Consider the following 27,271-nt stretch of genomic DNA (forward strand, 5'->3'; position numbering starts at 1 on the left):
AATTCACAAGGCTTTACCAAACCACCAGTATGGAAACTGTTAATAGTGTTGGCCCCACTGTGTGGTTGACAAAAAAGCACAGGCCACACAGTAAGTCACCTCACAGTCTGACATCTGCCTCGTAAATTCCTCAGGATGTGCACTAGCCTCCTATACTGATTACTAAACCACAAAAGCAAAACATAAAACACAGTACCCCGAATGTGTGGCTGTTCTGTGAAAGAATATGCTGAAAGCACAGTAATATTATTCCACCAAGACAACTTTTTTGTCATTAGAACTTTTTTTTCATTAGAACTTAAGCCAGAAGAGAGGTCTCAGACTGTGCTCAGGAGGGACAATTTTCTGTTTAAATTCATTAGGCATTTAGCTGGAGCAACATTTGAGTTAATGCAACAAATCTTATATGAAAATGCAATGCCGGTATTGGTTGCCCTTACCCTTAGCTGATCCGTAGACCGCAGTCAAAAATCAGAGGAGCAAGTTTAAAAAGATTCTTTAAAATAGGCAGGAAACATCAGCAAGCACTCTGAATTGAATCCAAAAGACTCTGTTACAGTGGCACGCAGAGCATTCTAAGTCAACGTTCAGGCATATTCCCAGAGGGGTCCAAACAAAGTGTGGTGTGTCCCGTCTTGCGCATGTCTGGTAGAAATGACAACTGCAGCAGAGACCTCACACTGGAGACCCCCTCCCCATACTCACCTTCCCTCTGGACAACAACCCCCCCGGACAACAACAGACCCCCCGTCAACCCCCTTCCTATCATACTCTCCCCAGGTCACCCTTTGCCCTAATATGCAGTCAGGCTCTGTAGTTTGCCAGATCCTCTATACCCCCCATATTCCATGACCTGTACACATGTGTACATTCTCCCTTCAAATTCACAAGCTGCTTTAAGTGCAGTGGCAGCTGCCCCTACACACCTTTTGTTCCAACAGCCCCTCTCCCCCTACCCCCTGTCACCTCCTCACACATGCTCAGCTGTTGAAAGGTTGGGCACACTGGACTAGTGCTGATCTATGCAGACCCAAATCTGTAGATGTTCTGAAATAGTCTTTTGACCTACCCATCTTTTTTTTTTTTTTTTACACATGTTGGTTGTAGTCACATAATTTGCCTCAAATTGCTAGTGTGTCATACAAGAAGGCAAAACGTTCAAGGATACGACTGAAGGCTCTGACTTGACTAGGTATAATCTCACAATCAGGTCCACTTAAAAACTGGAGAAATCCACATGAGAGTTGAGAAGTGATGCCATATGTACAAGTTGTCATTTGTGTCTATTTCCAAGAATGACTCTGCTTCCCAAGGAGTAAATCTCAGGCTGTGCCCTTTCATGACCTTTGAATCTCTGAGGGGGTCGAGAGGGTGTGGGAAATGTGAGGCCAGGAGTCTGTTGAACAGTTGTGTCATTGAGTTTCCACAAAACACAGCAAATATCTTTATGGGTAAAGGCACGTCTATGTCCAGAAACCAACTGGATAACAAAGTGTTGAAATTCCGAGGAGCAATCTCGTCTTGAAGCAATAACTTATATGGATACATCTGAGGGAGTGAAAAGAAATGGCTCCCTTTGAGTATCAGAGAAGAAATCTGCACATGGATGGGAAAAATGCACAACAGCCCTAAACACAACAAGACACTTTGAGGACACAATTACTTCCACAACAAACACCAGTGATTGGTAATGGCCTTATCTCGCTGCCCCTCTCCAGGTTTTTCCCTTCCTCCCCCTTATCATCTATGTGCTAGCAAGGCAGCCTGGGGCTCTCCATGTTGAACACATTGTGTTGGCCAACAGCCTAATAAGGGGATCCATGTGACTGCCTCCTCTCTTCCGGTGACTAATGTGAACGCTGCCCAGGACTGTGTGGTGCTGCTGGCCCACGTGTGGTGGTAGAGTACGGGCATCAAGAAGGGAGAGGGATGGTGATGGTAGAGCTGCATTATGGAGAGTATTAAAGAACGAAGGCATTTGTTTTTTTTCCCTGAAAAAAAGTCACAATACCACATGGATCATTGAATTATCATGCTGGACTGTAGTGATGGGGGGAAAATAGACAGTTACATATCGGGATATTCTTTTTGCCGATATATTGTATTGTTTTGACAATATCGCAATATTATTTTTGTGCTAGTTGGCTGTACCTGTACCAAATCCCCAGTATTTTTCCTTTTTTCAAAACTCTCGCTTGTCCCGCTGCAGAAGACATATGGTGAGCAATATGTTTGGAACGTCGAATCTCAGTAAAGTCATAGTATCAAATAGCAATACATATAGAATCACCATACATATCGTATTGGCACCTAAGTATCATGATGATATCATATTGTAAGGTCCCTTGCGATACCCAACCATACTGGAAGGGATATTTTGTTTTAGAAAAGGACATGTAAATAAACCTCCATAGAGCTCTTATACCTCTCTGTGCTCGACAGCTGCTTACCCTAGGAGTCCAGATTCACTAAGTGCAGGGTCCACCCAGGCAGAGAATGTGGATACTACTTACACTAGTGTTGACAGTATACCACAAATTCAGTACTTTTGAGATACAAAAAAATATATAATTGTTTGGTTCTAGAATTGTTGTTTTGTGCTGTACTTCTGTCAAAATGTGTTTCACGTGATAGACAGACTTGGTCCTTTCAAATCAGCACACTGAGCGCAGCCCCTTTAATAAAGCAGGTTCTTTGCGCTATGGCTTTATAGCACACAGTAAAGCACCTGCTCCACATACTCATTCATTGCTAGAGCTGTCTGGGCTGCATAGCTCCCCACTCGTGCTGCACAGAAGTTAACACACTTGAATAATGCAACACAGCATGTAGAAAATGTTGAAACTGTTCATTACTGTTCACAAAACAATGTCCATACAGGCTAGAACCCTTCTAGCTTAGGCTACAGCGGAATTCACTACCCAAGTACTTTGTTTGTGATAACCATAATGCAAAATATGCTGATTTCAAAGCTGATTGCAACCCCCAAAAATATTAATTCACTTTGTCTCCCTCACCATCAAAAACCTCATTCACTTCTTCATCTCCCTTGCCTCCCGTCTGGTTTACACTAGATTCCATAGCCACAAAGTCAGATTCCACAGCCACATTCTGTCTCAGCAAATGACCTCATTCAATTTCTTAAAGAAGCAGCACACACTTTTGTAAAAAAGAGATCATCTTCTTTATTGTACCGATCAGTACAATAAAGTAATGTTCTCCTAGCAGTTGCCAATAAAATAAGTGTGTAGCCCCATGAAATCAACTAAAACAAGCTCAATAACAATGCATGCACACACTTGTTGAATAATATGCATTCACCTGTACTGTGAAGACCCACACTTGATTGATCTTGATTTACCCTGTTTTACCATGTTGTTTTGTAGTTAGATTGTTAAAGTATGCATTAATGCAGTCAATGATACAATCAATTTGACTTTGGTAAGAACAAACATCTGCAAATATATTGCTGAACTCAAAAGATGCCCAACGATTGAACAGAGCAGGAGCCGAGTTTCTGTCTGAATCAAGTGCCATTCTGTGACTTAGCTAATATGCATACCTTTTTTTGCTATGGTACCGTTTTGGAATTTAGTATCGTGATGGTACCGAGTATTGTGATACTAACCCTGGTATCGGTATCAAAGTCAAAATTCGGGTATCTTGACAACACTAACTTACAAAGTACAGTTTTAAAATAAAATAACGGAATGGAAATTGAACCATGAAAGGTGCGTCTTTAGAAGGAACTCTCTGCTCTAACAGTATAATAGGAAATTCAAGGATGCTTTATTCAATACAAGCCCATTTGGTACTCTCTTTTTAAATGACTAATAGATTTGTGAACAAACATGATATGCTTTCAAGTGTTTGACAATGAATACCCTAATTATGCAAATATGCTTCCTTCTCAGGGACTACGTAAAAAAACTAAATGACAAAGAAACTGCAGTACAGCATTTTAATTTTGTGACAATTGATATTACAATTGTGTCAACCATAACTTTTCAGTAAGATGTGAAAACAATGTTCTCTAATGCATTATTATAGGAGAATAATCTTCAGGGTAAAAGTAGTAAACCCTGAAACTCTGACCTGAGGTCTGATGTGAGACTTGACAGACATTCCTTCAGGGTTTGACCATTCAGCACAATTTTCAGTCCTAGGTGGCAACAGCTGCCACTAAGATATTTGGGGATTCTCAAAAAGAAGATGCCAACACATCCGACCCACTTTACCCTAATCAGCCTTACAACATCATTAACATTTAGCAACTAATATGATCTCATGAATATCAACAGTGCTTGGAGAGACAACCAAAGGACTTGACCCAAATTCTCTGAACAAGACTACTGTCCAACAACAACAACATGGATTTCTGTTAGTGTCCCTCCCTGAGAGCCTTGAAGGCATTCTCCTAATCAGGGGAAATTTGGTATCTCCCAGCCCTGGGAGCTGTCACAGCTAAAGGGTAGAGGTCAAGAGGAGTGAGACGAGTCCTAACAGACGCGGCAACCTGTTCCCTTCAGCCACGCCTCGCTCAGCTGCCACCACAAAGGTCCCCTGCCTTCACACAGAGGCAGTCGCCAGAAACGACACTCAGAGACTACCACACAGCAGAATGACCAACCTAGGAGGCGCCAGACATTTAGTCTAGGCTGAGACAGAATGAGACATAACGTTTATACTCAAAGGTATATCAACAGGATGTTGTTTTGATTGTGAACAGATTAGGACATTTCAATAAAACCAATGCCTGTGGTCTCATTATTTTGTAAAGACTTATAATGGAATCAATGTAAGTTGTAGAATCATGATATCGGCTTAAATTGAGCATTTGTTAAAATCCAACTTGATGTTGAATATCTGTATGAAATCTACTACAGCCTTGAGATTAAACATGATCACTGGATAAAAAAAGTGACGAAAACAAGAAAGGCTCCCGAGTCCACATTTGAATCTATGGTGATGGGTATTAGGCTTGTGCGGTATACCTTATACTGGGGTATTTGGAAATAGCCACACATGGTTCTTCAATATTGTTGAAAAACGATTTCTTTTAAGTTTTTCAATAGATTTTAATATTTGTAGCAATTTTTTTGTAAATACCTGCAGTCAACTTGTGCAATGCTTTAGGAGATAAAGCAGGTCGCGTTCTTCATTTTACCTTTCACATTATTTTATTTTATGAAGCTTACCTTAGGTCCCCAGAACAGTTGAGCCAGTTATGTGTTTGTAAGTAGCACAACTGGAGAAAGCGGGAGCAGGTGAGTCCAGCTGTGTATTGATAGGGGTCGTGTTTTATATTGAAAGTCAGTGTTTTTAAAAAACTTTAATAGAGTGATCAGGGACGTGCATCTATAGTTTTCCTCCACAGAAAATATATTCGTGCAACACATTCAGCAGAAAATAGCTTCATTTTCATCAGATGACAACAGAAGTGCAAAGCTATTTGGCTGGCAGCCACACAAGTAAATGAGCTTACAATGAAAAAGCTCATGTATTTTTGCCAAAACAATGCATGGCCATCATATTTGTAATGTTTAGGCCTATCATATAAAGAATGTAGTCAATACATTTCCTAATGTTTTGCTTAAAGATAATCTTGCATTTTACTAGAGAAAAATTGGTTGGCTACACATCAGTCAGGGCGCTGTCTGCTGATAAAAGCCCATCTGTGAATTGTCATCCAAGTTAAGAAGTGCAACTGAAGCACAAAATGTGTCTGATGGCTAGCAGAAATTACAACAAGAAACATTTTAGATCAACATTTACAAAATGCAGCATGATATTTATGCGTTATATTTTTTTCCTGCGTGGAAAATGCAGAATTATGCTTTAACACGACCTTTAATTTTACCTTGTTATGTACGTAAGTGGCTGAATTAATAAGGTGACCAGGCATCATATTAATTTTATCTTTCTGCCATGTTTGAGAAGTCAAAGCCCTTTGGATAAGTTATTTGTACATCTGCCATCTTAAATAAGAATATATTCTTAATTGACTTGCCTAGTTAAATAAATCAAATAAAACAATCTTGATTTCCTTGCGTTTTTTTATCCTCTCCATTCGTGACCTGTCTGCTCCTGCCCCCTCTTCTCTGAGCAGAGCAGGCAGGCCCATTGCCCTAGCGACTCCAGACAGACACAGTGTGTAGACATGCTGCTTGAGAGACAGTACTGTTCTTCCTTCAGACAAGCATGCATCAAAACATTATTCATTTGCACAATGTCTCTTCTTCACATTCGCTTGTAAAATGTCCAAACTTACCAAAAATGACATTCGGTAGCTCCTACACATATACATCCATATATATATGCATAACTTTATGAGCTGTTTTGCCTGTCTTTGCAATTTGTTTATTTTAATTTTCGCTCGTTAGCAAATTTAGCTAGCAGCCTTCATGGAAAATCGCCATTACTTGTGCTTATTTTGTTAGCATTCTGGTAGACGCCCAATGGGCTTTTTCGTGTTTTTTGGTGCCCTCTTGTGCACTAAGCCTGTAACACCGTAAATCTCGGGGTGAGAGTAGGACGGTATGAAGATATGAAAATCTGGATACCGCCCAACCTGAATGGCTATTTCTAGCCATTACAGTCAAAGGGAATGTATTGTCCTATAAGATTCAAGATAGGATTTAACAGAAGAGGCAACCTGTGCTTTTTCTTTAAACCTTTTTCATATTGGGTCCAGAAGTCTGTCCTACAGAGCATCATGGACTGGTGTGCACAAGAGCTGTGCTAGATGATTACTTGGGCATTTAAGATGGAGGCAGCTGACCCTAACAGCTGACCCTATGGGAAAATAAGACTGGGGGGGTATATGAGCTACTCGGCATAGCACGGCGTGACATGGCCCAACTGTCATTGCACACAATGCAGACGTGGCGCTGTGTTGTGCACAGACACCCAGGCGACGAGACGTTTGATGTACACAGTGGTGTGGAGAGGCCTCCACAAAAACTCCTCCCTTCCTTATCCACCATCTAACACACACACATCTCAGAAACAGCTGACGTTTTAACAGGCTTACAACAGCTGACAGGCTACAGGTGGGTCAGAGGGGACCCTTTATAACCCCCTTCCTCTCCTCTTAGTCCCCAGCTCCATAAATCCTCTGAGCCGCACAGACAGACAGACAGACAGACAGACAGACAGACAGACAGAAACCAACCGTCCAACTCAGTTGACCTCTCCATCTCCAACCCACCTATTCTCTGTCCCTTTAAAAAAGAGCTTTATGACCTGACAGCATGTGTCGGAGAGGCTTGGTTTGACCACACGGCTCAGTGTGTGGGCACTGTGTACAGTATGTGAGAGCGTCAACACATGCTACTCTGGTGTCGACTAGAACTATGGCACAAGCAAACCAGCTAAGCTCCTTTGCTGCTTCCCTTACGGATGTCCTCAGTGTTACTAGTTTTAATCCGGAATAATTTCTCAATGTTTTTATGTAATCTGTAGACATTATGTTACATGATGCCCTATTTTGTATTACATTTTTGCTTTCAATTATTAAAAATACTACAATCATTAAAAAAGTATACAAGTCAGATGTTCTTAACCTTCTCATGAGTATACTAGACTGACACACACAATGAAAATGAATTGCAGCAAGATGTCAGTTTTACAGGTAGTGGTAGAAGGTCAAAGCAGCTGAAGGGGCCTAGGGCTGCAGTTAAACTACCAGTGGTTGCAGCGCTCTTCTTACAGGGAGCTGTGATCACAGAGTCTCAAGGGTGACAGACTGAGTGAAAGACTCGTGATAGTTGAATTGTGAGGGAATGCTGTCTTCATATTTAGGACAAGTAGACAGTTTGTACAAGGCTAAAGCTCTAGAAGAGAGGGGATTTGAAAGCACATCACTTCTTTGGATTGGATGGGAAAACCAACCATGGGGTAAAAAAAAATATATTTTTAGGATTTGGGTATTCTTGCTGTGTGTGCAAAATAGAGCAGAACACTTTTCCTCACTCTTGTCACTTACCTTCTCACCCTCCAATCTCTCCATCCATCTATTCTTGCTGAATCTCTTACATTTTCTCCCACTTATTTTCTTTCTCTCCATGCTTCTCTCTATTTCTCTTTCTTTCTGAAGGATATTAGTCTGTTGGCTTTTAGCTGTAATATGATAACCATTTCAATTATATAAACAATTGCCAGACTCCTCCAGAGGAAGGAGTGGTTAAGATGCACTTGGAGTGTCGAGGCCAAAGCACACATGGAAGCTGACTTGTAAACACATAGCGTGAGTGTTAGATAGTGTGTGTGTGTGTCTCAGTGGATAGAGGTCTCTGTGTGTGCACATATGACTGTGTGGGATGAAGAGCATAAGAGGCCTGGGAGAGAGAGAGAGAGGTGAGGACGAGTCAGTCAGCAAACACGCTGAAATGAAATGTTATCTAATACATGGAGAGGAACGGTGAGGCTGTCGGTTAGAAATTGTGACAAAAATACACTATCTAGAATGTCACTGCATTTTCCCCATGGCAAACTAACTGACCACCTGCATTGCTATATAGCCCACTCTGGTATTGGCATGAACGTCTAAACCAACAGCTCACAGACACAGTGTGGGTATAGCCCACATGATGAGATTATTATGGACAAAAGAGCAAGATTATTTTATTTGTCAAACGGCAGCCAAACATTGATCACCATGTCATCAGAATAAGAACCTGGATATGTATTGGAAAGGTGCATCAAGCTCATCACTGTGCACTTTCACCATCCTGTGAAGTTCATCGTAATTTATTTAATCTGTAGACTAATAAACTGCATGCTTTCCCAAGTCGTAGTCGGAGGACCTCACAGACTTGCCATCGCCATTTCAAGCATATTTAATTTTACAGACACAAACTGATCCCACCTTGTCTAGCATATTTTGTTTGGTCTACATTTGGAAATTTGACCAACAAATTAGCTGTTTCCATCAGGCATGTCATGACATTTTTTTATCCGACATGTACTTTACTCGCAAAAAAAGGTTGGATATAAACCTAATTATAGACTGTATTTCAGTGGTCCAAAGGCTGTATGACATGCAGTAGTCTGCCATTTCAACACTTGTTCCATGGTAACATCAGATTGCCCTTCCCAGTTGTTGTCCACACTACTCAGATTGCTGCTGGGGATCAGTACCAGACCAGCACCCATGCACGCACACACACGCACACAATGGAAAGTGTGTCACTTTGGAAGGGTGGAGAGGGGATTTTTTACTCTCTCCCTCTCCCTGACTCACTGGAACCATTCCCAACTCTGGGTAATGGCTGCTTCACAAGAGAAGAGGAAAAAGCCAGCCATCTTCCCTCCCAACGTAACCTAACACACCCTGCATGGAGCGCACGGCTAACTCAATGAGCCCTGTGCAGATGGCCCCACTACTGTACCACATCTGTACAACCATAAAACTATATCACGCAGCAGTGAGGAAAGGGTGATATACATTCAACTGAGGGCACAACTTACAGCATTTGCCGTAAGTCAGTGACATAACAAGTGTAAGACACAGGTTTGGGGGGAACACGATGGGAGGGGAGTTTGGAAAGGATGAAGAGCAAATAATGGCAGGACTTGAGATCAAAGGGAAAGAGGGAGAGAAGAAGAAGGAGAGAGGAGTGTGAGAGGCGGAGGTGTAGTGTTTCAGCTCGGGCGCTTGCCGTTTCAGCTGTGCCGAAGTGATGGCCAGCCCCTGCTCTCGCACCATGGTAACCCCGTCAGCACAGCGGCATAGCTGGTGCTTGGTCTCACTCGCTCTTTTTCTCTTTCAGTCTCAAAGTTTGGATTATTATATTTCTCTACAGCTGTGGAAGTCTCTTCATTTCTACTTTTGTCTCTCTCCTGGAGGCTTTTGAACTCTCGTAACAATGACAGACCTTCCCACTGTACTTGAAGTTTTCACATTGTCCAATGGATTCAGCTGCATTTTCCAAAGAACACGGGTTGGTTTTCCGAAGGCCTCATCCAATACTCTGTTTAAATACAGTTCACTGGCGGTTGCTGAGCCTGATCCAACGTCCTCTCCCCTTACATTAAATCTAACATTACCTGAACACACTGGTTCAGGTTAGTTATGAACCATTTGTGCTCGACTTTCTAAATACTGTTCTCATTACCTTGTTTCTTTGAGATCTTTTATGTAGAAAATGACAGAAAAAAGGCTTGCCTGACTTGAACTGAATGAACACAAATGTAATTAAATTGACATCACAGTCAAGGTCACGCTGGCCCCTGTGTGGTGTAGTGTAACACTTTGTGTTTCGAATCCCTGCTCATCCCTGCTCATCCCAGACTCATTTGTTAATGATAATCTTGCATATGTGTTGCATTTAGCCTAAATGTGTTGTGATGTCTTGATCCCACCAAAGACCCCCAAAAAGCCCATTCGGTTGGCATTATGCAAGATTACCCTTTCTATTCACAAAGAGTATATTAAGGAGGGAAATTCGACTTCATCTGGATAAAGCCTCTGGCAAAACTACTGAGTGGTAGAGAAGAAGAATGAAAACAAAAGGATATGGACACCGTCATGGAACGGAATGAGGGAGTTTTAATATACTCCTACAGATTCCATAATCCCAGATAAAAATACATGTTACGTGCATTCACCATTTTGATTTATTCATCTGTTTCTACCTACTAGCCAAAAGGAGGTCAACCCAGATTTCAATGTTTTTCTCCAAAGCTGTATATTTAAAGCAGTCTTTAGAGGCGGATTGGATAAATGTAGTGTTCTGAGCAGAGTATTTTTAGAGAAAAGCAACAACTGGATGTAAGGATTTACCATAGATTTTTTTCTCTTCAGCTATATTTTTACAAAACATTGGATCACTGATAGCTATAACCTGATGCATGATTGACATACATATAGAAACATGGTGAGCAAACCAATCACAAGACAATGGTATCTGATGATAAACCAACTTTTGAAGAACTGTTAAGATGGGTCATTTCAGTGAATTTAGCTGCCCTTACAAGAACCACGGAAGATCTCTTCATCTTTCGGAGTCCATCTAATCAATGCGAGATGTTAACATGCTTACTAATGCTGTTACAACAACAAGGATCAAGAGTGACCATTTAGAGCTGTGAAAGGAAATGTTATTTTAGTTATAGTAGACTAATGGCTCCAGTGAGAATTGATGAATGCTACAGTATATTAAATTAATAGGGAATCATTGGTATGCTTTTATGACCGGCAGTACAATGGAACGCTAATCGCTATACCATTCACGGCTTTAAGTCTATGGTTGAATTCTAACAAGCAGAGATGTGGAACCTAACTTCCCCTTCAAGAGGCGAGCAGCTGCTATTTTTGTTGTAAGCTGACACCGGTGGTCACACAAAATCAACCACCTCGTTTCAGGGACCTCGTTTTTCCAGAGTGACACCAGTCAGTTCTCATAGTTTTTTAGTTCAGAGAACGGATGTAACAGATTCAAATGCTCATGAGATTAGTCTTCGGTGTGTTGGAGCTGTTTGAAACATTGCATCCTTGTACCCAATTAACTGGTGCGAAGTTCTACATGCTCAGGTCGAAGGTGTTTGAACCTCCGCTAGAGAGCAAACAGCCGTTTCAAGTCAAATAAAATATTTCAAAATAATATGAGAGGATTTCAGCTGTTTCTCACTGCTAGTCAGGTTATTTCATAACATTCAATCACCTCTGCTTATTCAAAATGACCAAGAAAAGGTGGTTGGGAATCAAATCTGAAGGGCAGTAAAATATGCAAAATGGGAGCTTCAAATAGACTACCTACAATCTTGTTGAGAATATGTCAATCCTCTCTACTTTGCCTTTAGATTGGGGGTATGCCAAGAACCACGCTTTGGTAATTAGAATAAGACGCTACTCCATCAGACCTCAACTGTACCAGGCCGTTACCACTCACAATACGAGAATTTTGACTTCGATACCGATACCAGTTTTAGAATCACGATACTCTATACCAAAATGATACGTAAAAAAAGGCATATTAGCCAAAGTAACAGAATGGCACTTGATCCATACCTTTTCAATATCATTACATTTAACTTTTTTATTTTTACTTTGTTTGTTTAACCACATAATAGTAAACATTTATTTTAAATGGTAAATCTCTAGTCTATTGCTAAATTGTGTAAATGAAGATGTAGCCTAGGCCTATTCACAATACAGGTGAATCATATTCAATGTGTGTGTATGCATTGAATTATTGAGCTTGTTTTGGCTGATTTCGTGGGGATACAGAATAAATATGTTCACCTTCCATTTGGAACTTATAATCACTGATCTGGCATTCAAGTCTGCCTATGAAAATGCCCTTTTTGTTAGATTTAACTAGAACCACACAACGCACATTCACTAATAATGGCTAACTTCTTGTAGCAGGCATTATAGAAAATTAACACAGGTCTCATAAACAATCTCTCAAGCACAAGTCCAGGTGCTAGTGAGTTAGTGATGGGAGTGGAGACAAATCGATACAGTTACATCTAGGGATATTATTTGACAATATATCGTATCGACAATTTAGCTATATTATTTTGCGCTAGTTGGCTGTACCTGCACCAAAACTACAGTATTTTCCCTTCATAGCTCGTTCTCTATCTAAATGTTAAATAGAAAGCCAATTTGTTTCCAGCACTTTTATTTATATAACTGGTCAAAACAATATGTTTGGAACATCAAAATCGCAATAAAATCACAGTATTAAATTGCAAGAAATATAAAATTGTGAGTCGCAATACATATCGTATCGCCACCTAAGTATTGTGATAAAATCGTAAGGTCCGTGGCAATTCCCAGCCCTATCTATAGTGAGTAGCCATCTAATCTTTATATTTTATGTTTAGCCAACTTGAATCTATTTGCTAGCTAACAAGGTAGAACAGTTGAATTGTTACGAACACACCCTTCTGTCCGTCTCCAACCATTTTGGACAGCATGCTAGCCCCTCCACTTTGTTCTGAAGTTGAAATCAAGTGACCTACCTTATTTCTCAGAATGAGAACAAGTTGCCAACTCCTTATATAAATTGTGCTTTTTATGGTTATTGCACATTTATAAACAGACTAGACGGCTAGCATAAGTCTTTAGCTAAAATGCTACTAGCGAAAATCTGCTTTTTGCATTATGGTTTGCATATTATCACAAACAAGGTACTAGGTAAGTGAATTGATGTTAACTCCAACTGTAAGCTAGCAAGGAAAGTTAGCCTACAAAACTGGAGGATGCCGGTATCATCTTCTTGCATTGTAAAGTGCTCTAGACTATAATGGACATTGTTTTGCAACCAGTAATGAACCGTTTCAACATTTCTACATGACGTGTTGCATTATTCTAGTGTGTTAACTTCTGTGCAGCACGAGTGGTGATGCAGCCCAGACTACCAGTTAGAACAGTGGTTCCTCGGGACAGGCTAAAGCTAGCAGTGAGTAAGTGGAGCATGCATGGTGCTCTCGTGCTATAAGGGGACATCGGCTGCGCTGATAGACTTAATCCTCTCTCAATCAGTAGACGACGTGAAACACGTTTGACAGAAGAAACGAAAGTAACAAAAATTCTAGTACCGAACCGTTTTTCATGTTCTATTACCACTGATCGGTAGAGAATCTCATTATCACCGTCGACCTGTTCCACTCCATGGTCCAAATCACTCATCCCTAAGCGGGCACTTCACATCTCCACTTCTCCCACAGTATCCCCTCCACTGGCCCCCTTTTCTTCAGGGACCCTAGGGCCTAGTCGACCTCCCTGCCCTCTGGACTGGAGCCCTCTCTCCTCTGTGCCTCTCTGCACATTACCTTAATTGATGTTTAACCTCTGAATCAGCTGCTGATGGCTCAATTATTATTTCAGTTTTTATTTAAAAACTTTATATAACTAGGCAAGCCAGTGAAGAACAAATTCTTATTTACAATTACGGCCTACTGGGAAACAGTGGGCTAACTGCCTTGTTCAGGGTCAGAACAACAGATTTGTACCTAGCTCTGTGATTTCTATCCAGCAACCTTTCGGTTACTGGGCCATCACTCAACATGAGGTCAGCAATTAAGAGCTTTCTGGAGGAGAGATTAGTCCTGGGTGAGTAAAGAGTTTTCTGCCCTATAGCTAAGGAGAAGCAGAGCTCACTGGGCTTTAATCCTTGGAGGGACGGTTGGGAGACAAAGGTTGCCAAGACACATTACACCTCTATAGATATTTTCTCTGTGCAGAGGTCATCTGGCTGCAATTTCAAAATGAAGCATTGAGGGGAGGCCATTTTGAAATGACATGGAAAGAAAGGGGATGGAGAGGCGAATCTTGCCAGTATACTTCTCACTTTAAGCACCTTTGGCTTGTGGCTCCATTAAGCGAAGAGAGAGGGTGACATGTCTTTCCCTTACAGTAAAGGTAAAGTGAGGCCCTGTGATGATTGAATCACAGCCATAATGGCAGAAGGCAGGACCCTGTTGTGCAGCGGAGTTCTTCCTTCTCTAAACACTCAGCGTGGGAAAAGCAGTGGGCAAAGCTGCTTTGGAATAAAAGACCACAAAAAAAGAGGCCATGATATAAACACAGCGAGAGCACACACTCAGTATTTTATACTTGATATAACTAAAATGCTCTCATTCTTTCCAAAGCTGTTGGTTTGTTACAGGTGGTACAATTGGGTTCTTCGGCATGACAATAAGCAGAGGCTATACTTATCTGACCTATACTTATCTGACCTGACTGAAGTGAAGATAAGACATCTTCCTTCGCAATAGAGCGAGATAACATGAGGTCAGCTGTAAGCCAGTGCATGGGAGGTCAGACAGACATTTAACTTGAACTGTCCAGGCATTATTTTAGCCTAGGGTTAGGCTGTGATTAAATCACATCAATATTTGTGTCAGGCAAGGGGTGGCCAGTACAACATTGATTGTCCCAGAGATTAGTGCTTAATTGAAATTACCCTGTAATTGGAGGAGAGAAGGCCTTGACCAATAGAATGTTCTGGGCAGCAGGCATCTTTAGGATTTAGGGCTATGCTGATCACTCACTCTTTAGTCTAATCCATAGATTGCTAGACCCCCACTTCTATCCCTTCTCAAGTATCCTTACTCTCTCTGTCATTCCCTCCCTATAGATGCTCACACCAAAACAAATATTTTACATTCACATTCACACACGTACCACACATAAAAATACAGTAATTGTATGGGCCACATGTGAGATGTCTGAAGAGCACTATAGCTGACCATCTGTGTTTGCAGTCAAGCAGGTCGCTGCAGCATGAGAGGATGATTGTTATTCCTTGGAGACTGAATTGACAAGAGGAATCTTCTTTTTTTGACTGGAGCCACCATGTGGCATGGCTATACTGAGGGCGCCATAAAAACATTGTTTTCACTTCTGTAATTACAGAGTTATTACATAGGTATAAGACCAACTTAATGTAAAGTGTTACCCATTTGCCTTTAATATAACTTAAGTTACATTTTGAGTTGCCCATTATTAAATAGGAGAGAAGGAGGAGCGGCAGGTAGCCTAGTGGTTGGAGCGTTGGGCCAGTAACTGAAAGGTTGCTAGATTGAATCCCCGAGCTGACAAGGTAAAAATCTGTCATTCTGTCCCTGAACAAGGCAGTTTGCCCTCTGTTCCTAGGCCATCAATGTAAATAAAGATTTGTTCTTAACTGACTTGCCTAGTTAAATAAAAGCTTAAATAAATTAAAAATTGTAAGAGACTTGTCTGGCAGAGGCTAGTAGGATGTCGTCACGCTTCTCAGGCACAAAAAAGGCTTTTACTTTGCTGAGCCTTAAAGTTATTTGTCGTTTTTAGGCTCAGCAAAGTAAAAGTCTACTTACACTCAATCTGCCAATTTAGGCTGTGTGTGTGTGTGTGTGTGTGTGTGTGTGTGTGTGTGTGTGTGTGTGTGTGTGTGTGTGTGTGTGTGTGTGATTGTGTCTGTGGAGAAATAAAGGGGGTGCAATTCATCCAATTGCAATGCCTAAACACTTTAAACTATTTCATGACATCCTACTGTGTCCTGTGGCACATGCGGGAATGATGGCGGGAGCCTCTAATGATGTCAAAATTGAGGCCAGCACAGGAGACTCATGAGGGCCAGTGTCTTCCAGAGAGACGAGAATAGATAAGGTAGGGGGAGCTGTGAGGGGGAGGGGTGTAAAGCTCCCATTAGCTCTGACATCTTGACAATGTCAGAGACAGCAGAGTTATTTTGTATTGGTTGGAATACCCAGTCCATGGCACTGGTCCTGACCCAAACTGTCTAAACGATGAAAACAGATTAGCCTTTATCTTTTTATCAGGGTGAAAAGTGTAATTTGTTCCCTGTCTTACCTGTAAGTACTCCTTAGCGGGAAACACAGGGACATATCCTTACGGGGACAGCTCAATGTCCTGTAATCTCCTACTCGGTCTCTGACTGCTCTGAGGCTTGCCAGGGCTGGTGAGAACCTGTATCTGGACTGTGTCCCTAAGGACCCTGTCTCTGCCATGTGACACCCTGACTGGAATCACAACGTGCACTATACCTGCATGCATAGCTGAAACAATCATCAGTTTATGCCCCTCATTTACAGGGGAGGGGAAAGACATTAATACATTTAACCCCACAGGTGAGACACTAAACTGTCACATATTAAGGTTTAAGCAGAGCATTACTTAAAATAACTAGACTTCCTATTTTACTGTAAAAACAACATGCAAGGGTAATGGAAAAACTGACAGAATATAATTTCTCCCTCAAAGAATATTGGGAAAGAATTCCTATTACAACACACTAATTACACTGAAGATCTCCAACACGTTCACAGGCAAAATGGATTCCGGATTTTAGGAGTAATCAATAGTTTGTTGACACTTTTCCCTTGAGAAAACAGCAATTATACCACAGGCAACCATTTTTGCGCCGTCAAATTCTTATACAGTCAGGTCAAAAGTGTTTAGGCAATGTTTACCATTTGATGGATGCAAAACATTAACGTTGGCTTACATGCGCATTCCGTTGACACCAAAGGTTCCTTAAATTACTTTTTTCTGACACCTTGATGCTCTCTTTGCGCTATGCTATGCTGTGCTGTAACTCTCTTGCCGATGGAGAAAGAGACCATCGAATTGCGTGTCTGCCATGAAGCAACAACCAACAATAGCCTCTCAATAGGAATAAAGTATGCAGTAAACAATTAATACTACTCACTTAAGTGAAATCAATTCATAGAATTGAAGAGTAATCGTGTCAAAACATCGGTGACACTTTTCATAAATCGTTCTGACAGCTCTTGGTGAACAGTCACCACGGCTGTTGCGCTCATGAAGGAAGAGAATCCCTACATCCATACAATCACCAATTATTCGCGTTTATTAACTACGCTAGTGTCATACCTTTGAGGCGACATAAAGTAAGCCCTAGTTTGCAAGATGTACAAACCAGCAAGCAAACTCTCCATCATGTAGTCTACCCTTGGCACTCAAAATAAAGCACAAGACAGCGCGCGACCACCACACCGAATTATGGTTGCTTGGAGTTGCCCTCAGTTCAATGACATCAGAAAGTGGCCATTCGAAAGCAACATGTTGTTAAATGTAAGTTATTCAAAGTAAACAGATGCCTAATGTTACTGACCAAACACATTCACTAGCAGGTAGCCAACCTGGGTAACGTTAGCGAGCTTGTGAAGAGTGACTTACCCTGTAGAACTGTATCCACATCTGTCTGGTAAAACCGGAGATTAAAAAATATATGACTATGTATTTAAAATGTTGATTGAGGAATAAAGATTATGTTAATAGGCTGTCTGTCGACGTCAGTATAAATTTAGAAAATTCGTTCCTCTTGATGTACAAGGTAACTATTTAGTTCTGTCAAACGATACAATGTAGCTGCTGCTGCCCAATCTATCTTGATTGGCACTGCTTCATGATTGACACTAGCCGGACCAATAGGCAAGAGATATTCGTGTTGTTTAACCAATCACTGGAGAAGTCAGGGGATTTGACTCGTCAACGTGAAGTTAGTAGAAGGTGATCCGTGAAGTAGGAAGGACTAATGGTGAGATCATGTGTGAGTGTATCCCTCCGCCTCTTCTGTTTTACTGTAAGTGGGAACGTCTCTATTTGAATCATGATATCCATTGTCAATATTGTCTTACTTCTCGAATTTACGCACAGCGTTTGAAGTAATGCAGTGTGTCATTTCAATTGTGATGCCAGTGATTTCTTATGTGCCTTATAGCGTAATAGCAAAATAAATATTTTCTTTCCTCTTGTACGGCTATTGAATGTGGCCAATCATCTGACCTTATACGTGTGCGTTTTCCCTCAATACATTTCTCTTGCATTTAGTCTTATTATTTGACTATATGCTGTTGGAAAAAAGTGCATCCATAAGCTCTATAAAGTAGCATATAGGTACAGCATAACCTACGGAAAGTAGCATACAAATCCTGTAAATGGGTATCACCTAATGAGGTAAAATTGGACACCTCGATTTCTGCATACTTGAAGGGTACGGTACGCACTGAGCGAAACGCAGAGCAGCGTTTCAAAGAAGAACTACTTTATCTCATGGCTGCGGAAGAAAATGGTGTTTACAGTGAGGAAAGGGGTGATGCTGGGCTGCATAGAAATTAAAATGTACGGATGTAGTGTGAATCGCATGACACGCTTGAATGTTAATTTGCTCATAATCATCTGTAAAGTTTTAAGGCTACTTCACCAGTATAAACAGGTAATGTTATTTATTCCAGACTAATGAAAATATGCATACAGTATTCATATCTTATTTAGTTTCATATTACAGTCTATCGCACATAGCCTACGTCACCACTTCGTCAGTATGAAGCAAATGGTCGGGGCTGTCAAATGTAAAGTTACAGGACATGGTATCCTACGGTAGCCTACGTTTTATTAATGATGTCAGTATCAACATTTTTTAAATAAATGTGTCCATTTATTATTAGACAGGCTGATGACAGATTTAAAAACATTTCGCTACAACCGCAATAACATCTGCTAAACACGTGTATGTGACCAATACAATTTGATTTGACTTGATGACACAAAAATTGAATAAAACGTTAAATGGGCCTACTTTAATCTTTCCCACATTTTGCATTTTATCGAACTGCAGATGAGGTTCCTCTTATTTAGATCAAATGTGCCTTTGCCTGTTGTAATATTTCAGTCACTTTTGGGGGCTCTACTTAAATTCTTATTTCTCGATCTCTCTCAGGCACACGCACACACCAATAATGTGTAGTATTTCATTCTGTGCTGCCACAGTCGATGCAGAGCAACATATGGAAACACCCAGCCAGGGAGGCTCGGGCAAATGGACTATTTACTTGCCTGACACTTTAATCAGTGTATCCATAAATGTACATTGGACTTTTTGTGATCCATCGACAAACAGCCAGATAATCAGAAAGAGAGATCATTGGGGGGTAATCAAGCAACAGAAGTAGTAGAGAGGAGGAGTAGGCTGTAGGTAGAGAGATTATACTGTATTTTATGCTTTATGTAAGGAGCTTACATAGTGGGGTTTTGAAGAGGAGAATTAATGCAAACAGATGGGCACCCTTTTGGTCTCTCTCACACCAGCCTGTTCCTAGAGTTGGACAGCATAGCACTCAACCAGTTGGGCTTGGAGCCATGTAAATGCCATGGGAAATAAAAACAAAATATTCACACTGGTGGGAATAAGTCCCCAGAGACATCTCCTTCAAAGTTGATCGGGCTGTAGATTGTGCCTGTGGAATGTTGTCCTACTCCTCTTTAATGGCTGTGTGAAGTTGTTGGCTATTGGTAGGAACTGGAATGCGCTGTCGTACACGTCAATCCAGAGCATCCCAAACATATTCAATGGGTGACATGTCTGGTGAGTATACAGGCCATAGAAGAACTGGGACATGTTCAGCTTCCAGGAATTGTGTACAGATCCTTGTGACATGGGGCCGTGCATTATCATGCTCAAACATGAGGTGATGGCGGTGGATGAATGGCACGACAATGGGCCTCAGGACCTGGTCACAGTATCTCTGTGCATTCAAAATGCCATCGATAAAATGCAATTGTGTTCGTTGTCTGTAGCTTATACCTGCCCATACCATAACCCCACCGCCACCATGGGGCACTCTGTTCACAACGTTGATATCAGCAAACCGCTTTCCCATAAACGCTGTCTGCCATCTGCCCAGTACAGTTGAAACCGGGATTCATCCATGAAGAGCACACTTCTCCAGCATGTCAGTGGCCATGGAATGTGAGCATTTGCCCACTGAAGGCTGTTACGAAGCCAAACTGCAGTCAGGTCAATACCCTGGTGAGGACGACGAGCACGCAGATGAGCTTCCCTGAGATGGTTTCTGACAGTTTGTGCAGAAATTCTTCGGTTCTGCAAATCCACAGTTTCAGCAGCTGTCCGGGTGGCTGGTCTCTGATGATCCCACATCTGAAGAAGTTGGGTGTGGAGGTCCTGGGCTGGCGTGGTTACACGTGGTCTCCGGTTGTGAGGCCGGTTGGATGTACTACCAAATTCTCTAAAACAATGTTGGAGGCAGTTTATGGTAAATAAATTAACATTAAATTATCAGGCAACAGCTCTGGTGGACATTCCTGCATTCGGCATGTCTATTGCACGCTCCCTCAAAACTTGAGACATCTGTGGCATTGTGTTGTGTGACAGAACTGCACATTTTAGAGTGGCCTTTTATTGTCTCCGGCATAAGGTGCACCTGTGTAATGATCATGCTGTATAATCAGGTTCTTGATATGCCACACCTGTCAGGTGGATGGATTATCTTGGCAAAGGAGAAATGCTCATCACTAACAGGGATGTACACTTATTTGTGCAAACAATTTGAGAGAAATAAGCTTTTTGTGCATATGGAACATGACACATGGCACCAACACTTTACATGTTGCATTTATATTTTTGTTCAGTATACATTATTATTTTGATAAGGGGTTCACTTGCAGTTAGAAAACTTTGTTTATTCTGAAACATTCATCAAGAGCTATGTAATGTTATAGAAGATCAGGTAAGTGTCCAAGCACATTCCACACAATAGTTACTTCTCACGAATAAGCAATGTTTTCAAAAGTCACCATAATATTAGTTGTGTAGACAATATGCAGGCAGCACTATGTGGAGGATCCTGATTGTGGGGAAACATATATGGTCATATTGTTGCATGAAGTTAATGTTTTTAGTTGAAAGAAAAAGGGTTCCACAATGACATTATGAGTGTCTCTGTCTCAGTTGATTTGGCGTTCAAGCTAAATGCAGTGTCCCTGGTGACCTAGCTGCCTCTCTCACCCCAGACTTACGCAGGCTAGAGACCCTTCATCCCATCCAAACAAACACATTAGCAACAAGAGCCTTTGAAGGAGGGAAGCAGGCTGTTATAGTGATGTAACCTGATTGCTCTTTATCAGGGCTCTTGTGTCCAACAGACCAGAATCAGTACCAATCAGAGTGTGTGTGTGTGTGTGGTGCCCATATTTTTTTGTTGGACATAGGCTACAGCTAAATCTTCTCAATAGGAGTTGTGGGAAATTGATATCTGACATTCTTGTAAATATTGTTTTTAACTGCCTCACCCTTGCTCTCTCCTCTTGCTCCCTCTTCATAAGCCAATCTTTCCTTCATTTTTTCCCTTCTATTCCTCTCTCCCTCTCTTTCTCTCTGTGTGGAGAGTGTGTTAGTCCACGTGAAAGGTGTGTGGGTGCAGCTCCCTCTCTCTGCAGTGACCTGCTGCTCCGCTGCACTTGGCTTCCAAAGCATCCTGTCGGCTGCCTAGCAACACTCAGTGTCCATGGCAACGGAGCCAACAAACCTTCCCACCTCCATCAGCTGTACCCCCACAATCAGAGCTTAAATGTGGCAATCAGGAGGAGGACTGGAATCCAGTATCTGGGCTATAGTGAACAGGTGGAGTCAAATGTTACAGTGAAGCAATCACCATGTGTTAATACTAGTTGTTTTTTCAGCTAAGACTAAGACTGCTGAGGGTTCAAAAGGGTGACAGGTTCTCGAGAACCAGGATGCCCAAATGAGAGACTAGAGGGAGGCCAAGTAATTGCACCAGTGTAGAGTTTCCAAAGTGCAGAGGCTGTATCTGTTATTTTGTAAAGGGAATACAACATAAAAAGTAACTACGCCAGGGTCAAATTAGTTTTCAACTTTGACCTTCTTGTCTTTCATTCCGATATGAAAAAACTGTAAAAAGTTATGATTGAGATTGTCTTAACAGAAGGCCGCCTGAGTTTTCGTTCTGATTAGAGATAGACATGGATGCATATAGGCCTACTGTATACATTAATGTGAACAATACATTTATGGCTTTGGTTAGAGCAGGCTCTTCTACCCTGTTCCTGGAGAGCTACCGTCCTGTAGGTTTTCGCTCCAATCCAAACCTGATTCAGTTTATCAACCAGATAATTATTAGAATCAGGATAGATTAGGGTTGGAGTGAAAACCTACAGGACGGCAGCTCTCCAGAGACAGGATTGGAAAGCCCTGGGTTAGAGGTAGTGTGCCCCCTCTAGTGGGTATAAGTAAGCATTACACCCAAGTGAAAATTGACAGCAAGGTCGTAGTTCACCTGTTCCAAAGATATCATGAATTCACTGTTGACGACTTACACCATTTATGACATTTTTACATTGCTTTGTAACTGGTTTGACATATGATCACATTGAGATGAGGACATGACTGTGTGTGGGCTTAATTAAAGTGAATCCACATGTAGGATTTACACACTTGTAAACATGCCTTTTCACCCCTGTTGTTTAGGGTTTGATTGATTCTGGTTCTACACAGTCAGTACATTATGCCTACTCTCTCAGTTGCTGATGTTATTTAAAAGTAACCCATTTTAAAGCAGCTGATGGATATAGAATGGCCATGTAGTGTTACAGTGAATGGAGGCTTAGAGGCCTATTACCATTAAACAAAGTCTATGAGCCCATGCATTTTTTTTATTACAATGCTAGGATACTGCATGCAAATTAATAGAATGGAAATCGGTATAATTAGGCCAATTTAATTTGACACCAATGTTTTTTGGAATAAACATCATGTAATGGACAAATAAAATCACTTGGTGGCGACCTCTATCAAGGAATTGGCCTATCCTGCACAAGCAATCTTTTGTATCAAGGATGGGGGCTACATTTCTCCGCATTCAACACCCCTAGACTCAAACCATGTGTACAATAACCATGGCAATTAGGATATGAAGAGGTTGTAAATCATTAGAATCCTATTTTTTTAAAGTTACAAAAATTACAGATATAATTGTGCTTTTTTATGATATTAGTCCATGTTGATATTAGGCCTATCAATAAGATTTGCCTAGAGGTAGATCCATAACAGAACTAAACCTCAATATGAGGTTTCATTATCTGCAGCATTAAGAATACTTACAAATCTTTAGGCAGATGATGCCCAATAACTGAAACTTAGAAGACATATCCATATAGGGTTGAGTCTATAAGACCAACTTTTATATTTTCCTTGCATTGTCATTTGTGAATAAATACTAGACGCAGGTCAATGAGTAAGCACTTCATATACAGTCAATACATCCATAGAAAAAAGGTGCTATCTAGAACCCAAAAGGGTTCTTTGATGGTCCCCATAGTAGAACCCTTTGAAGAACCCTTTTGGGTTCCTCGTAGGACCCTTTCCAGAGTGGGTTCTACGTGGAACCCAAAGGGGTTCTCCTATGGGGAGTACCGACCTACACAACCTATTCCAGATTTTGAAAGTGAAAGAATTATGGAAAATGTTCCAAATTATTACAAAAATTAAAGATTACCCCAGAGTTAATACTTAGCACCTGTAAATAATTTTGAATAGGATTCTACCAACCTTGCACAACTCTCAGGGCAACATACACTGAGTGTACAAAACATTATGAACACCTTCCTAATATTGAGTTTGCACCCCCTTCTGCCCTCAGAACAGCCTCAACTCGTCGGGTTATGGTCTCTACCAGGTGTCGAAAGTGTCCCACAGGGATGCTGATTTCAATGCTTCACACAGTTGGGTCAAGTTATCTGGATGTCCTTGGGTGGTGGATCCACACGGGAAACTGTTGAGCATGAAAAACCCAGCAACGTTGCAGTTCTTGACACATTCAAACCGGTGCACCTGGCACCTACTACCATACCCCATTTTAAGGCACTTAAATATTTTGTCTTGCCCATTCACCCTCTGAACGGCACACATACACAATCCATGTCTCAATTGTCTCAAAGCTTTAAAATCCTTCTTTAACCTGTCTCCTCCCCTTCATCTGCACTGATTGAAGTGGTTTTAACAGGTGTCATCAATAAGGGAGCGTAGCTTTCACCTGGTCATGGAAAGAGCATGTTTTGTACACTCAGTGTATATCCATTGTTTTTGTAAAAATTCCTCAAGCTCAGTAAAATTAGTTGGGAATCATTGATGGACATCAATATGCAAACCTTGTTTCTGATTTTCAAGCTTATTTAAGTCAGGACTGAGACTGGAATATTCAGGAACACTCACATCTTGAAAAGTGATTCTGGTGTGTCTTTGCCATTAAAATGTGTGTAATTGTCCTGCTGAAAAATAGAACTGTACCTCAGGATTAGGTTTTCAGAAGTGGATGGTTTCCTCTAACTTTTTAGCTTGGCTTTATTCCTTTCATATTTCTTTTGATCCTGATCCTGGTGCTGGTGACAATCATACCATGATGCTGCCACAACAATACTTGAAAATACAGAGGATCAACAACATTGCATTCACTCCACATTTCTGGCCTGTATGACAAAGAAGGAAGCCTGTATTTAAAAATCCACTCCATAATCATCCATTCTGTTTGCAACATGGCTGTTAAGGAATATTGCAAAATTACACGGAAATAAACTTTTTGGCTTAACCCTCCTGTTGTGTTCGTTTCATGTTAATTCATTCTGTGTTCCCGGTCCAAAATGACCGTCCTATTATAGCTGATTATACATCCATAATAATACATATATTATCACCTAATGTTGTGTTAGATCTTTTTATCAACTTAAATTCTTGTGAACATTAAAAGTTTTGAACTTCTATTTGCTATTAATGGCCTGTAGGCCTCATTGACCTGAGCTCATACAACTAGATGTTGAGTAAAAAAAAAACATAATGTATGGATTATTTTGACTATAACAAATACTCAGATGAAACATATTGTGCTATTTATCACAGACTACTTTGTATCAAAGTTTAACAAGGACTCTCTCCCTTCACCAGTGTCATGAACAAAGATATGATCAAGAGCCTCATCTACAGTATATCGTTTGGTCATTGTGCTGCCACAGAATGAATTGTGAGCAAGGCCTCAAAAAGTCTTTATGTACCAGAGCTTCGAGAAAATATATATATTATATATATTATTGAAACAATGTTGCGATTGTTTGTAAGAATGCCAACAGGTGTGGTTCCCGTGGGGCAAAGATTATATTGGGGAAAGGTTCCCGTGGGGGTTGCCATAGAAGCCAAGAAGGGGAGTGAGGTGTGTGTGTGTGTGCTCAAACACACATGCATGTGGGGGTCTGGGAGAGGAATTGTGTCCATCTGATGAATGGCCATATGCCTGAACTCAATTTTATACACTAATTGTAGTCTCACCCATTCATTTCTAATGACGGTCATTTTTGACCAGGAACACCACAGGTGTACAAAAGTTAAATAAAACACCCAGAATTGAATGAAAATCATCCAAATGTATTTTGTGTGTTCAGATGCCCTGTGTGGACAAAGTCATGGAACCTTATGACAATCAGATTAAATGACCTACATTTTTCAGAGAGAAAACTTGTAAATTGGTCAAATTATACCAAAACACAGCAGGAGGGTTAAATTAAAAACTACAGGTTTGGATCAAATTCAACACAGCACAACACAGAGTAAAACCTTCTGTCTTTTAAAGTATTGTGGTGGCGGAATCATGTTATAGGTATGCTTATATGTATGGATCGAAATAAATATGGTAGGAGCAAAGCCAAGCCAAAAAGTTAGAGGAAAACACTTAAGTTTTCTGAAAACCTAACACTGGGATAGTTCTAATTTTCAGCTGGACAATAACGCAATGCCAAAGATAAACCAGAATGGCTTTCCAAGAGATATTGAGTGTACCTGAGTGGTCCAGTCTCAGTCCTGATTTGAATATGTTTGAAAATCATAGATTGACAAGGTTTGAATATTGCTGTATTTTCTATTCACAGCTGTAATTAATGGCCGCAAAAGGTGCTTCCACCAACTGTAGGAAAAAAATCTAATGTAATCCCCTTTTAAGTTAAATTTTAAGGCAGCAAAATGTGAAGACTGTGAAAAGGGTGTGTAGACTTTCACTAGGCACTGTATGGGGTAATCAAAATAGTTGTTTTGTAAACCTGTATCCATACAATTATATACGACATAAGGGGAGGGGCAATATGTCAACCTTAAATGGACCATCTGATCATTACCATTTATAGTGCAATAACATAACTGCAAACAATTTCCATAATTATATGTTTTTTAGTATAATATTGTATGATGTTTATGGAGTGGTTAAGTGGAAACGCCCACCTTTAAGTGAAGCTAGGTATTCTGCATACCGTCATTTCATCGATAGGACTACTTTTGTCCTTGGGGAGAGTGGTGGGGGTGGTAATAGGGCTGGTGTAGCCTACTTGCAGAAACACTTTCCTCCCTCCTTCCCTAATTTAGCGTGTGAACACTCTGCTTGTTACTCCGCCAACGGAGGCCTTTCTCTTCCTCTAGGAAGACCGCCTGTGCCTGGAATTTAGAACCCTCTCACTTTTAATTTATGTGCATATTAATTGCACGCCATTGTGATTTCCACCGTGGGATACAACATGCAAATGAACAGTGTGTGTTTGTCTGATTTTTTTCTCCTCTGTTAATCCTGAACTACCGCAAGAGAGGAATAGTTCTAAAACCAACCCACATGCCCATAATTATAAAACATCGTGAGCATACCCTGCCAATGGACATGACACAAATTCTGAATTATGGCTGCAGTTGGTTCAATTAGCACGTTTCTGCCATGCTTAGTGGTGTATTCTTCTCGGGCCTTTGGTTGCATGGAAACTTCATGAAATTAATATTCCCATAAATGAAAATTGTGCTAATTAAGTGTTTTTTTTATACAAACAATACGAATAATTATAGGCATAGGTAAGCAACCAGAAGGCAATGTTTATTCAATAGGATCCGAGGTAATAGAAAAAACATACCTGCTGATTTTTTTATCTGATGAGAGGTGGTTTGCATAATGT

At 40.8% G+C, this 27,271-nt stretch overlaps 1 protein-coding gene across 9 annotated transcripts in view; it reads right to left on the bottom strand.

The window, feature by feature from the left end:
• The window catches only part of LOC112222960 (myocyte-specific enhancer factor 2D homolog), a 79,723-nt gene extending 61,826 nt beyond the window's left edge, over window positions 1-17,897 (bottom strand). For 3 of the 9 annotated variants that reach the window (XM_042304609.1, XM_042304608.1, XM_042304604.1), the window contains exon 1: window positions 17,663-17,896. The gene's annotated coding sequence lies outside the window, so the exon portion shown is untranslated. Of the gene's footprint in view, window positions 1-17,662 lie in introns of all 9 variants that reach the window. The other 6 variants (XM_042304607.1, XM_042304610.1, XM_042304606.1 and 3 more) reach the window with 5 other exon arrangements.
• Window positions 17,898-27,271: the final 9,374 nt, after the last annotated feature.

The sequence above is a fragment of the Oncorhynchus tshawytscha genome, linkage group LG23 (genome assembly GCF_018296145.1).
Source record: "Oncorhynchus tshawytscha isolate Ot180627B linkage group LG23, Otsh_v2.0, whole genome shotgun sequence".
NCBI lineage: Eukaryota > Metazoa > Chordata > Actinopteri > Salmoniformes > Salmonidae > Oncorhynchus > Oncorhynchus tshawytscha.